This window comes from Odocoileus virginianus, chromosome 25 (genome assembly GCF_023699985.2).
Source record: "Odocoileus virginianus isolate 20LAN1187 ecotype Illinois chromosome 25, Ovbor_1.2, whole genome shotgun sequence".
Lineage (NCBI taxonomy): Eukaryota > Metazoa > Chordata > Mammalia > Artiodactyla > Cervidae > Odocoileus > Odocoileus virginianus.
Window position 1 is genome coordinate 32,032,580 of NC_069698.1, and position 13,323 is coordinate 32,045,902.

Consider the following 13,323-nt stretch of genomic DNA (forward strand, 5'->3'; position numbering starts at 1 on the left):
ACAATTCATGCTAAGGAAAAATCCTAAATACAAACAATAACGACAAAGAAATTTTATGACAAAGATTTTTATTCAAGAAATATCAACAATGGTAACAACTTAAAATCTATGAGAAACAGTTAATTATAGTATATCCTCTCTACACCAAGGGATTATATGGTTATTATTTAGTTACTAACTGTATATGCCACCAATATAACTATGCAGAAGGAGTAAATGAAAAAAATTAACATATAATTACTGAGTTATTGGAATTATTTAAGAATTATATAATCAACCATTTGTAGAAAAAAACAATGGAAGGGAAAGCGAAATTCATTAAAACAGCATTTTTCGGTGTGAATTGAATTAAACAAAGGTTATGTAAGTGTCTATTAGTACAAGGTTAAGGTCAGTGCTCAATAAAGACTAATGCCCCTTCTACACTTACTATGAAATAGAGAATTATAAATTCCACACGTTGCCTCTTTTGCATGTTGGGAAAACCAAAATGTTCTGTCATAAAAGTGAAGATATACTCCTTTATCGCCTTCCTAATCTTTTCTCAGTCATGCCCGATAGGACTGTGGATCCCCAGATGGTGATTCTGTATATGACTACAATAAAATATAAAATAAACAAAAATTTTTCTCCATAGAATGCAGAAAAATGTAAGGTAGTCTGTATTGCTCCAGAAAATTGCAAAGATATATAGAAAAGGACTGTTAACAGTCCTACCATATTGAAGAGAAAAAGCAGTGATATGGATGTCTAACATTTTGATGGATAATGAAAGGACAATTTCTCTTTCCTCTATGAAGAGCCATGACTTACGAGCTTAGAGTGAAAATCACATACTGACTCATGGAATTGAGACTTGTACTAAAAATTAAGAATACACTAGCTTCAACTTTTCATTTATTTATCAAAATTGGCAAAAGAAACTTTTAATGATCTAGTTTGGGGATCATTTTGCTTCCAAAATTTGCAGTTGTTTTTCCTAAAATATCTGAGACTGTTGAAAGGAATACAAATACAAAAGATTGTATTTCAGGGAAGGACTGGGGATGGGGTGACTGAGGAGAGGAAAGTCTAAATAGGAATATCTCTTCCAAAATATATATGACAATCAAAGAAAAAGCTCAGTGATGGGATAAAGACTCAATCTCAGAGTCTGAAGATAGCCTTCTACAATATGGTTAACTTAAGCGTAAAAACAATCAAGAGGTATATCTTATCTGAATACAAGCATTATTCCATTTGTTGAAAAGATGCTACAGAAAATCTAAAATTTTCTATTATAATTTTGAGTAACAGTTGACCTCCAAAAAGATGTACCACAGCATCAATTTCACCCTTCATGTATCTTCTTTAATTTATTAACAGTAAACTTTATCTGCAGCATGATCACTTCTTCCTGCATTCCAAAGGCCCACACTGCTTTCTTTGTTTCCTATCATATTGTATACAACATGCAAATGCACTAGAATTGAAATATAGCTTAGCAATTTGTAACATTGTAAAGCCATAAATTATAAAATATGACCACTAAATATTTTGGTTTAATGGGCCTGGTGTTTTACTACATATTTATTTCAACTCACTCTTAAAATGTCAAATGAAACTCAAAAATCTGCTTTAGTTCCAAATGTAGAACTATTAATTTTATGGCCTAATATCTGATTAAATGTAACTATGCTTCTAAGTGTGTATAGATTCCAAGCATTAGATGGGCTGTCTAATTCCATCATTTTAAGTGGAATTGAACTCCATCTTGCCAAATATGATAATAACCTGAGGGAGGGAGACAGGGGACAAATGAAGCAACAGAGATGTTTGAAGGCTCTGTGAATTGGTGGCCTCTACTTGGGAGGCTAAACAAAACATTTTAACAGCTCCAGTACCCAATTCTGGGTAAGATAATATTAAAGAAGAGAATGAGTTTTCAGTGATCTCTCTTGCCTTGAGAAACCTGTTATCAGTGTCAATAGGCTTGAAGATAATATACATAACCAACAAGAACTCTGCACAATATGTTGTAATAAATGGGAAAATAATTTGAAAAAGAATAGATACACGTATATATATGGGGTTTCCTCAGTAGCTCAGTAGTGAAGACTCTGCCTGCAATGCAGGAGTCAAGACTCAGAGACATGGGTTTGATTCCTGGATTGGGAAGATCCACTGGAGGAGGAAAGCGAAAGTGAAAGTCACTCAGTTGTGTCTGACTTTTTGAATTCTCCATTCCAGACTACTGGAGTGGGTAGCCTTTCCCTTCTCTGGGGGATCTTCCCAACCCAGGGATTGAATCCAGGTCTCCTGCATTGCAGGCAGATTCTTCACCAGCTGTGCCACAAGGGAAGCCTGGAGGAGGAAATGGCACCCACTCCAGTAATCTAGCATGGAGAATCCCATGGACAGCGTAGGTTAGTGGACTACAGTCCATGGGGTCACAAAGTGTCGGCCATGAAAATGAAAGTAACTTCCACTTTCATAACTCACATGCGTATATCTGAATCACTTTGTTGTACACCTGAAGCTAACAGGCCATTGCTAAATCAACTGTTCTCCAATATAAAATAGAAATTTTAAAAATGCATAAGAAAAAAGTAAGCGTATAGAGTTAAAACAGAACGCCTGCATCCCCAGGAATAGGAGTGGGCTCTGAGGCTGTGTAACTTCCAGTAGGCAGTTCTGAGACTGCTTCCCGATGGCTAGCTTTTGAGGTAATGGCATTCTTGGTCTGAGAAAAAGGGCACAGACAGGCTTATATTCATGGCCCTTGAGAATCCTGCTGACTGGTTCATTACGCAGAACTGGCAACTGACTCCTGAGATAAAAGTTCTTGATGGTTTTCCAAGCCAGAGAAAGGGCTCTGAGTGACACATACAAATATATAAGGGAGAAATGAGGGCGAGCTTGGATGGCACTGACCTTTTCGTGAAAGGTTTATGGAAGAGGCACTAGCTCTAAAACCTTAGACTGCATTCTGAAGAATTTGTCCACCACTAAACAAATGGTGAATATTCTCCCCTAAAGGGGGGGGGCGGTGGGAATTTGGGATATCTTTATACATATATGACAAACCTTTTGAAATAGCGTAGTCTAAGAAGTGGATCACTGCATTAGACTACTGCATATATTCTTTTTCCTAGTCCTAGTACTGGATTCCTGTGAGACTTTGGGAAAATTACTTGATGATTTCTTTAACATCCATTATTTTATTTCTGAGTATTGTGTATCTATTGCCTAGTTGCTGATTTATATTATGCATGTAACAAAATACATTGAGTTCCACAGAAGAAATATATATTGTAAGCAAATCATATTCAAATTTAGCTATTTTAAGATATAAATGAAAAACTTCTAAGTAGTGACTACCCTTTTCAAATGTAATTTTTTTCAGAAAAAAACTCTCAAAATCTACATGATGATGATTTATTTCAATTGTCCTTTGTCCTGTACTTTTTATATCAACTAAATAATAAGAAACATTTAAGTTAGAGATTTGAAGAGATAAAATATATTATAATAGGCCCTAGGTCTTCTTAGGTTTTAAAAATCATTGACATTATAAATCTTTGGAATGCATCTACAGGAATGCAATTTCGAAAAAAATTGAAGTATGGTGTTTAAAAGTAAACTTTCTGTGGAGATGCTAGATATCTCTTGATAGATATCTATATATTGATAGATAATTGATAAATGATAGAAAGATAAGATAGACTATCATTCCATACTAATTCCATAAGTATGGAATGATAGTTTGTCTTATTTTTATTTAATACAATTCAGTCTTCATTGCTGTCATCAATTTCTGCAAGCATTTTAGCACCTTTCATTGATGTACAAGCATTACACTTTTATACTTACCATGTTTTTATTATCTTACTGTTAACTATATATCATAGATACCATCTTTAAAATTCTCCTTATTTCTAAAAAAGATGATTTAAAGTGATTTCTAGTGGTTTTTACAAATTCAAATGCTTTCAGTAAAAATTCTAATGAAACAAGTTAATAAGGTCCTATTCTTCTGTATTTTCAGGAAGAAACAATGATTATGTTGTGTATTTCAACTCATGATGATGATTCTAATATGCTTCTCTGTTTTGCTCTATGGAAAAATGGTTAGCTTAGTAATTGAATTTTAAATGATTCTAATGAAGTATTTATATACCAACCTTAAGATGACTATAACAGAGCCCGAAAAAGTAGGTAAAACTTCATAAATGCTTAGTGATGTGATCTAATCAGCCATTTACATTTGTGGAATTCAAATCAGAAGACATGGGGAAGTGTTTGTTCATGTGAGAGGAGAGCATAGAAAGACGATATACTTAACAGGAAAAAGAGAAGACAGTTGTAGACAATTAAACTGATGTTAATAGATAACAATAGAAAAGCTTTAAGAATAACTTTCTCCTTAAAACAGAAAGAATACAAGAAATCTGATGTGTATAAAATATGACAGCGACAATTTTCTTTTAATGATAATAATAGAAACCTAAAAAATTAAGATAACAACAGATACCACCATATCAAAACTGTGACAGCTCATTTAATTTAAATGTGAGAAAATATTTTCATATCACATGAAATTAATGTGTAAAATAATTATTATACAGGATTTAGAGAAAGTTGCAAACAATGAGAGTTTTTGTTTTCTTCAATAACTGTTTGGTGATAGAGAATAGGCAGTGAAGTAGAAAAAAGGAAGGGAGGAAAGAGGAAGGAAAGAAGGGAGGAAAGAGGCAGGAAAGAAGGAAGGAAAGAGGGAAAGAACAACATAACTTGAGGATACACAATGGGAATTAATGTGCTCTACTTGGGAGCCTAACCACAGCATGTTAATACCTAGTAACAGGACCCACATTCTGGGTAAAATAATCTGGAAGTGAAATCAAATGTTATTGAATATAAAATCTCTTGAGGTCTATACACAAGTTCCTAATGGACACTTCTATTTAACTCTATCACAGACACTCAGAAGTCTGAAGTCTATATTCTAAATTGAATTCACTTCCCCTCCCCACCCCCTGCCTCTATATTCCCTCCTGCTAGGTACCATTTCCCAGATCTATCCAGTAGATAACACTGGTGTACTTACCGACACCTACCTTTGCTTCAAATGCTACTTGCTATTGCTTCAATATTGATGTTCGGTCCTGCTGCCTCAACTTTCATAGTCCCTGTTCATTTCTTTTTTATTGAAGTACAGTTGATTTACAATGTTGTGCCAATCTCTGACTCAGTTTTACACAGGGATAATCCCTGTCCATTCTTATACGACTAAATTATCTTTCTGTGAATTTGGTCATGCCACTCTTTTACTGAAAAACCTACTCTGAGCAGAGATTAGATTAGGTGGGCATCTGCCACCCCTACCCTTGTATTTGACTTCCAGATAAAATTAGCAAAAACTCTTCCTCTTCCCCAATTTCATGACTTATTGGCCAAAGCCTTCCCCAAGACTTTTAAAAATGCCTGTAAGAATTAAATTCTCTAGTCACCTCAACGTTTGGGCCTTGCCTCCTTAGTGTGTCTTATGCAACTAACTCAGCCCACTCAATTTTCACAAACACTAAAATCCCTACTTACATAAATATTACAAATTCAATGAACTAGGAGATTTGGGAGAAAGACTGACAGTGAATTACACATTATGAATACAAATAACTTCACATGGAACAAAGAGATAATCCTTCTTAAAATACACCTCATTTACCCTTACAATATCCCTCATTTACCCCTAAAATATCCCTCATTTAGCCTTATGCTGTGAATATTTACTAATGTGTTTATGAACTCCTCCCCCTCACCCCCACTTTTCTTTATCTTGTTGAATTCTCATTTCCGTCCTTTGTTTCTGATCTCATTACTAAGAACTCCAATTTCTTCTCCTTTCATTTTTTAGCAATTTTGGCAAACCCCCTCCCAGCTTCATGTAAGTTAAACCCATCAGACTTATTCAATAAAACACATCTAGACACAGACTAAAGGGCCTGTCATTTGATTTGCTCCTCTCTTAGAAGGCAGTTATTGTTATAAAAAAAGGGAAAATAGGTGAATTAAAAAAAATAAATGCCATAAAAATAATCACCAAGGAGTCCTATTTCCTATCTGATAAAATCTAGACTCCTTACTTTATCCCATGAGAACCTACTTTCTACCATATTTTCAGCCTTTCTTTTGATGGTTCCCCAATGTTCTAATTCTCCAGGTTCAAGAAACTTCTCATCTTTCCTCAAACACAACAGGCCCTTTGTGAAATCTAACGGACTCCTACTCATGCTTCAAGATCCTTCTCAGGTGACCTCTTAGCCCCGGTGCAAAGTTAGTTTAGACCTCATGCGGCACATGCAGTTTACTTTATTTAAAATTTTTTATTTTATATTAGAGTACACTTCATTTAGAACATTTTGTTAAAGTGCACAGCAGAGTGATTCAGTTATACATATACACACATATTTTCTTCTTCATATTCTTTTCCCCTATAGCTTACTAGAGAATATACACAGATTATTGGGCTGCTCTGGTGGTTGAGGCAGTAAAGAATCTGCGTGCAATGCAAGAGACCTGGGTTCAGTCCCTGGGTTGGGAAGATCCCCTGGAGAAGGAAACGGCAACCCACTCCAGGGTCTTTGCCAGGAGAATTCCATGGACAAAGGAGCCTGGTGTTTACAGTCCATAGGGGTCGCAAAGATTCAGACACGTCTGAGCAACTAACACTTACACAGGTTACTACAGAATATTAAATAGAGCTCCCTGTGCTATACAGTAGGTCCTTGTTGATTATCCATTTTATATATAGTAATGGGTCTATGTTAATCCCAATCTCCCAATTTATCCCTTTTCCCCTGCACTTTCCCCCTTGGCAACATATTTATTTTCAAAGTCTGTGAATCTCTTTCCATTTTGTAAATAAGTTCATTTGTATCATTTTTCTAGATTCTACATATGTGATATTATATGGTATTTGTCTTCATCTGACCTACTTCACTTAGTATGATAATCTCTACGTCCATCATGTTACTGAAAATGGCATTATTTCATTCTTTTTTCATGGCTTAGTAAAATTCCCTTGTATATATGTACCACATTTTCTTTAAGCACGTGCATTTTAATTGTTGGAAAATATGTCTGCCTTCTTTGAAAGAATGGGCGCTGTTTCACGAGTCATGAGCTGCATTCTGGAAAAGTAAAGCAGATATTTGATTCTACTTATTTTTCTGTTTAGCCACTAAGTTGTGTCCAATTGTTTTGTGACCCCATGGACTGTGGCCTGCCAGCTCCTCTGTCCATGGGATTTTCCAAGCAAACATACTGGAGTGGTTGCCATTTCCTTCTCCAGGGGATCTTCCTGATCCTGGGATCAAACGCACATCTGCTGCATTGACGGGTGGCTTCCTTACCACTTAGCCACCAAGGAAGCCCATTCTTTCACTATATTTGAGTGAAAGTGGTCAACATGACAATATTTCTCACATGTTTTATTCACCGAGTTCCATAATCTTATCCCTTTAAAGATGCATTATTATTATTTTAATTTTTATTTTATATTGGAGTAAAGTTGAATGGCATCACCGACTGAATGGATATAAGTTAGAACAAACTCCGGAAGACAGTGAAGGACAGGGAAACCTGGCATGCTGTGGTCCATGGGGTCACAAAGAGCTGGACACGACTTAACAACTGAACAACGATAACTGATGATTCACAATGTTGTGTTAGTTTCAGGTGTGTAGCAGAGTGGTTCAATTATACACATGCATATATTTACTCTTCTTCAGATTCTTTTCCCATGCAGGCAACTACAGAGTGCTGAGTAGAGTTCCCTGTGTGATACAGTACATCCTTGTAGATTAAAACTGTATTATTTTCTATACGGTGTAGCTCCAGTTTGAATTTTCAGAATCTCTTTTAAAAAGGGGTTAATTTTTTTGTATTCCAATGGTTCACTTTAGGTGGAAGAATTTATATCTTTGAAGATATCTTGGAGATCATCTCCACCAGGAGTTATCAACCTCTATTGCCCCTGGCACACCTGAGCACTAACGCTTTGTTGCCACTCATTCCCACTGGCTAAAGGGGCTCCTGGTAGATGACGGAGACTAGACTTCTGACTCTACTATAGCTGGTGCCAGAACTGGAACTCGGTCATATTCTGACCCAAGTCATGCCAGATGGAACTGCCAGTTGCAGTTCTGGCTCAATCCTCCAATTTTACAGAAAGAAAACTGAGGCACTAAGAGGTTATCTAACTTGTCTTATCATCCAGCTAGTTAGAGAGCATCAAGACTTGATCTGGAACTCAATCATTCGAGCTTTTTGATGAGGTAATGAGAACTATCTGGAGTGAGAACTATGATTAGTGCTTTGAGATAACCCTCACTTCAATACTTATGTGACAGGAGTGTGGTTATATACACATTCTGGGTTTAAATCTCTTCATTTCTGTCTGATGTCACATTGATACTGTCTTGACTGAATTGAGCCTATAAAAACAACTTTATCAGAACACATTTTTTTCGTACCTGATGTGAAATTAAGGCTTTAACAGTTTTTTTCCACATTGTAGTTCAAGGTTTACACAAATTCAACTCAAAGCAAAATACTATTAATCAGGAATTTCAAAGAATTTAGGAGAATGTTAGCTATTTTCAGTGTACGTGTGACAATGACTTTGAACACGTCATTGAGAGGATATCTACTAGGTTAGTGCCCAGAAATAAACCTGGGAAATAGTTGGCTACAAAATCCAACTTGGAGATCACATTTCCTAAAGTAGATCAGTTCATTCACAGAAAATATTGTAATATTATGGCAACTCAGGAATGATTGAGTGTCTCTACACCACTCTGTGGACAGTAGGGATTTTGCACAAAACAAAGGTTTATAATCTGTCTTTTTGGCAGATAAAGTGACCTGCCATTAGGATGATCTAACTGGAAGAGTTTTAAAATTATAATTACATATATATAGTTAATTATAAAATTAATAAAAGCATGAATGAGCAATAAGCAAGGCAAAGTTTACCCATTTATTTCAACTAATAATAGTGTGTAATAATAGTGTGTCTTAATCTTTTAATGAGACATTGGAAAGGAAACACACACAGAGACACACACACACACTTAAAAAATAGAACACTCACGCAGAGGCAGAACAAGATTTTTAGTTGATACTCAAGAGCTGAATATTTAGGTCAGAATTGAAGTTCAAGGAGAGACGGCAAAAAGAACTGCTTGCCTTGAATTTAATGGTAAAAAAAATGGGTACACACCTCTGTACTAGCACTGTCTTGTAAATGTGATTTTAAAAAAAGAATGCTGTTAGAAATCGCTGGCTTGGTTGAGAAATAGATTTCCTAGTTGTCATAGGAATGAAACCAATATTTTTCCAGTGAACAGATCTACCCCTGAGCAGCCTTGATGAAGTGAGCAAGATCAAGGCCAGATTAGAGTCCCCTGAAGCATTGATGATAAGCACTCTATGGTTAAAGGACACAAATTACCCTTGGAATCATAACACAGGTACCCTGGATGTAAGAATAATGTGATTCAAACTAATTTCAGACTGTGCCAAGCAGGAAGAGAAAGTCCTTTGGGCATTCAAGAAGAACATTTAGACAAAGCAAAACAAGAAGGGGAATTTGTGGTTAGCAGGAAGCTGTTGCTCATTTATATTTTATTGAAGATTTAAAATGTTGGGCAAAAGAGTGTAGCTATGACCAGCAGAGAAAGAAATTTGTGATGCACATGATTTGTAACTAAAAGGATCAAATAGAAGGATGATAAGCAGCAGGAAAGTTGAAAAGTTGTTCTCTTTAGTTTCCTAAAAGTATTTATTTTGGAAACTCACATGGGTTAGAAATACCAACAAGGCGTCTCTTATATCTCATTATGATGCCTCTTTTGAATTACCACTCTTCTATGTTAATCAAAGCACATCCCTTCCAATTATACAGATTGCTATGAAAAATCATGAGACATCACATTTTACTAAATGGGAAATACTATTGATCTAACAAGATCCATTGAATAATGGAAGGGGTCCATTTTCATTACATATTCCCTTTAGCAAGGTTGAATGAATATACTGGTGAAAGATGAAAGAATTAATTGATTTTTTATAGCTTCAGATACCTACAGAGTTTCAGATACATACATAATAATTTGTTAATAGACATAAACAATATTTTACTTGTCTATATCCTCATGTTACAGTGTTGGAAATTGTTTAGGATATGTTTAATAAATATCATTCTTCCATTTGGAAGTTTACAATCAGAAACTGATAATAATAAAACAGAAATAGATAAAAGGAGGGATAGCTTTTTAAACCACACATACAATTATGTTCAAATATGAATGTTTTGATCCAATACAAATATGGAAGAGATGTGTTCATCAAGAGGGGATAAAAAGACAATGTATGTTATTAAGAAGTAAGCTCTTGGTACTAGCAGATTATATTGAACAATTCTTTAGTGTCTGTGAGAAGTGATTTTGTCAATCTGTCTATCTATATAGCTATCCATCCATCCAAATAGAAGACAATAAAAAGTAAAATGATCAAACAAAATAGATAGTGAGCAGACACAAGATGTAGTTCAATCAGAGGGTATACAAGAAGAGAGAAAAATTACTAGGAAGGCATTTAAAAAATAGGAAGACTTTGCAATTGAGCAAAAGGATCTTACACATGATTTAGAGGACAAATTAAAAAAAAAATGATACAGTCTCAGAAAAGTCTCACCTATAAAAAATGACAGGTGAAAAAGATTACTTTGGCAGAAGAACTGAGGACTTATAGGAAAGAAATATTATAACTTGGGATTCTGGGGACATGAGTCCATGGTTTATCCCAATAGGAGACGAATGATTACATATAAACCAGAGGATAAATAAGAGTTGATAAAGTCAAGTTTTTGTTTTTTACTGAAGTAACAAACTGCTTTACTTGGACTATATCACTTTTTGAGACAATATAATTTGATCATTCAGTTCAGTTCAGTTCAGTCGCTCAGTCGTGTCCGACTCTTTGCGACCCCATGAACTGCAGCACACCAGGCCTCCCTGTCCATCACCAACTCCCAGAGTTTACCCAAATTCATGTCCATCGAGTCAGTGATGCCATCCAGCCATCTCATCCTCTGTCATCCCCTTCTCCTCCTGCCCTCAATCTTTCCCAGCATCAGGATCTTTTCCAATGAGTCAACTCTTCGCATCAGGTGGCCAAAGTATTGGAGTTTCAGCTTCAACATCAGTCCTTCCAATGAACACCCAGGACTGATCTCCTTTAGGATGAACTGGTTGGATCTCCTTGCAGTCCAAGGGACTCTCAAGAGCCTTCTACAACACCACAGTTCAAAAGCATCAATTCTTTGGCGCTCAGCTTTCTTTATAGTCCAACTCTCACATCCATACATGACCACTAGGATGACTAAAATAAACAGACAATGGAACCACTAAATTCATGTGCCTGGACTACATTCATTATCAAATTGAGAAACAGCACACATAATCCAGTTGTTCGTGTGGCCATCACTCAACAAATATTAATTGGCTGCTCTTTGTAATACATTAGAGCAAGCAGTTACTATACAACATGCCAATTGAACACTGAGTACTTTTGTATTTACTCTGTAAAAAATCCTTCGGAAGAGTTGAAAGGAAATCAGATTCAGAAAATGTCATGACTGAAAAAGCAGATTTAATTAGGAACTGAAAATAGAAGTCGAATTCAAAAAACAACCAAAAGTCAGTGAGGAGTTTTATTTGAGAGCTTTCTGATTTATCAGTGCTCTTTATCAACACATGGATGTTGGATGTGGGAAAATATAAAGACGGATGACAAATTTCTGTTTAATATGAATTGGTCATAGAACTTATCTTACAGCCAGCTGCAATGTGCATGACAGAGGTGAATACAGAACTTGATTTATTAGCTATGCGCACTCATTCAGCAAACATTTTTTGGAGCCCATGCTATTTTGCAAGCACCATCTAGGCACTGGGGTTCCAACATGAATAAAGAATGGACTCTGCCCTCAGTGAGGCCACTGAGACGAAATAGTTCTCTTGCCAAACAGTGGTGGGTTACCCCACAGAAAGCGAAAGCTAGCGGAAGGGGGATGGAGGGTCTCTAAAGCAGATGGGGATGAGAGTCAGACTAAATGAGGAAAGAGGCTCAGAAGCCAAGGAGAGAGAGTTGTGTAATTGGTTATCAGCAGTGTCAAATTCTGTACGTAGGTCAAGGAGCATCAAGATGGAGACGTGCCATTTCGTTTTGGCAGTGAGTGTGTTACTGGAGACCTTGGCAAGGCGAGCTTCTGGGAAGTGGCGTGGGTTAGGGCTGGACTGGATTGGGTTCAGCAGTATTTTCACGGAGGAGCTGAATGCATCTGGTGCACTCTAGGAGTTGGGAGAGGAAGGGTGAGGGGGAACAGTTGTTCGAGGGTGTGTGTATTTTTTGAGACCCGGGGATATCTGAGATGCAGGAATCCCCACCCACAGGCTTTTGAGTTCTATTCTGTGGGGGGAAAAAAAGGGAGCTTTCACTAGCTATGAGGAAACGGTACTTACATCTTCAAGAAGCCTTTGTTGAGCTTGTTTGTTCTCCCTGGCGGTGAGTCACTCTGTGACTCTGACCCTGCCAGTGGTCAGTGATTCTATTTGGAAGTCAGCAGATTCTATTTGGAGAGCATCAGTGATTGTGGGGGAAGTTGTTTAAAAAGTTGACAAAAACATTTACTCTCCCTGGTATGCTAAACACCTGCCTGTATTAGTTTTGACAAGTGTATATCAGCCTGGGAGCCTGCGAATGCTATATTTGAGTCCAAGAAAAGGGAAGGCTTGTCTTCTGAAGGAGCAAAATGTACATGACACAGGAAGAAGTTATGATACTTTCTATTTTGGTTCCCTCTCCTTTGAAAAGAATGTTAAAGAGAAAAGTGGTTCTGCAAATGCCTGCTTCAATTAAAATCCTAAATACTAGTTTGCAGTGCCCTACCTCTGCCAACAGGAATGTGTCCACTGTGACCAGCCACCTGTTTCCCTTTATAAGAGCTCAAGACTGCTGCCTCGTCCAGCACACTGGACTGACACTAAATATCAGTGTGATGATGAATCAAAAGTCAACAGCAGCAGAGTTTTATTTACCAAGAAATGACCCTTAGTAAGGTCATCTCTTTTCCAGCAGATATTACAGTCATTAAAGTTGAAACACTTATCCAAAGTGTCTTTAAAGTCCCGTTGAAGCTTGAGGTAGAGGGGTAGCAATCTTTGGTGTTTCCAACTTAATCTAACACATGTACACATATGCCAACATGCTGGCCAA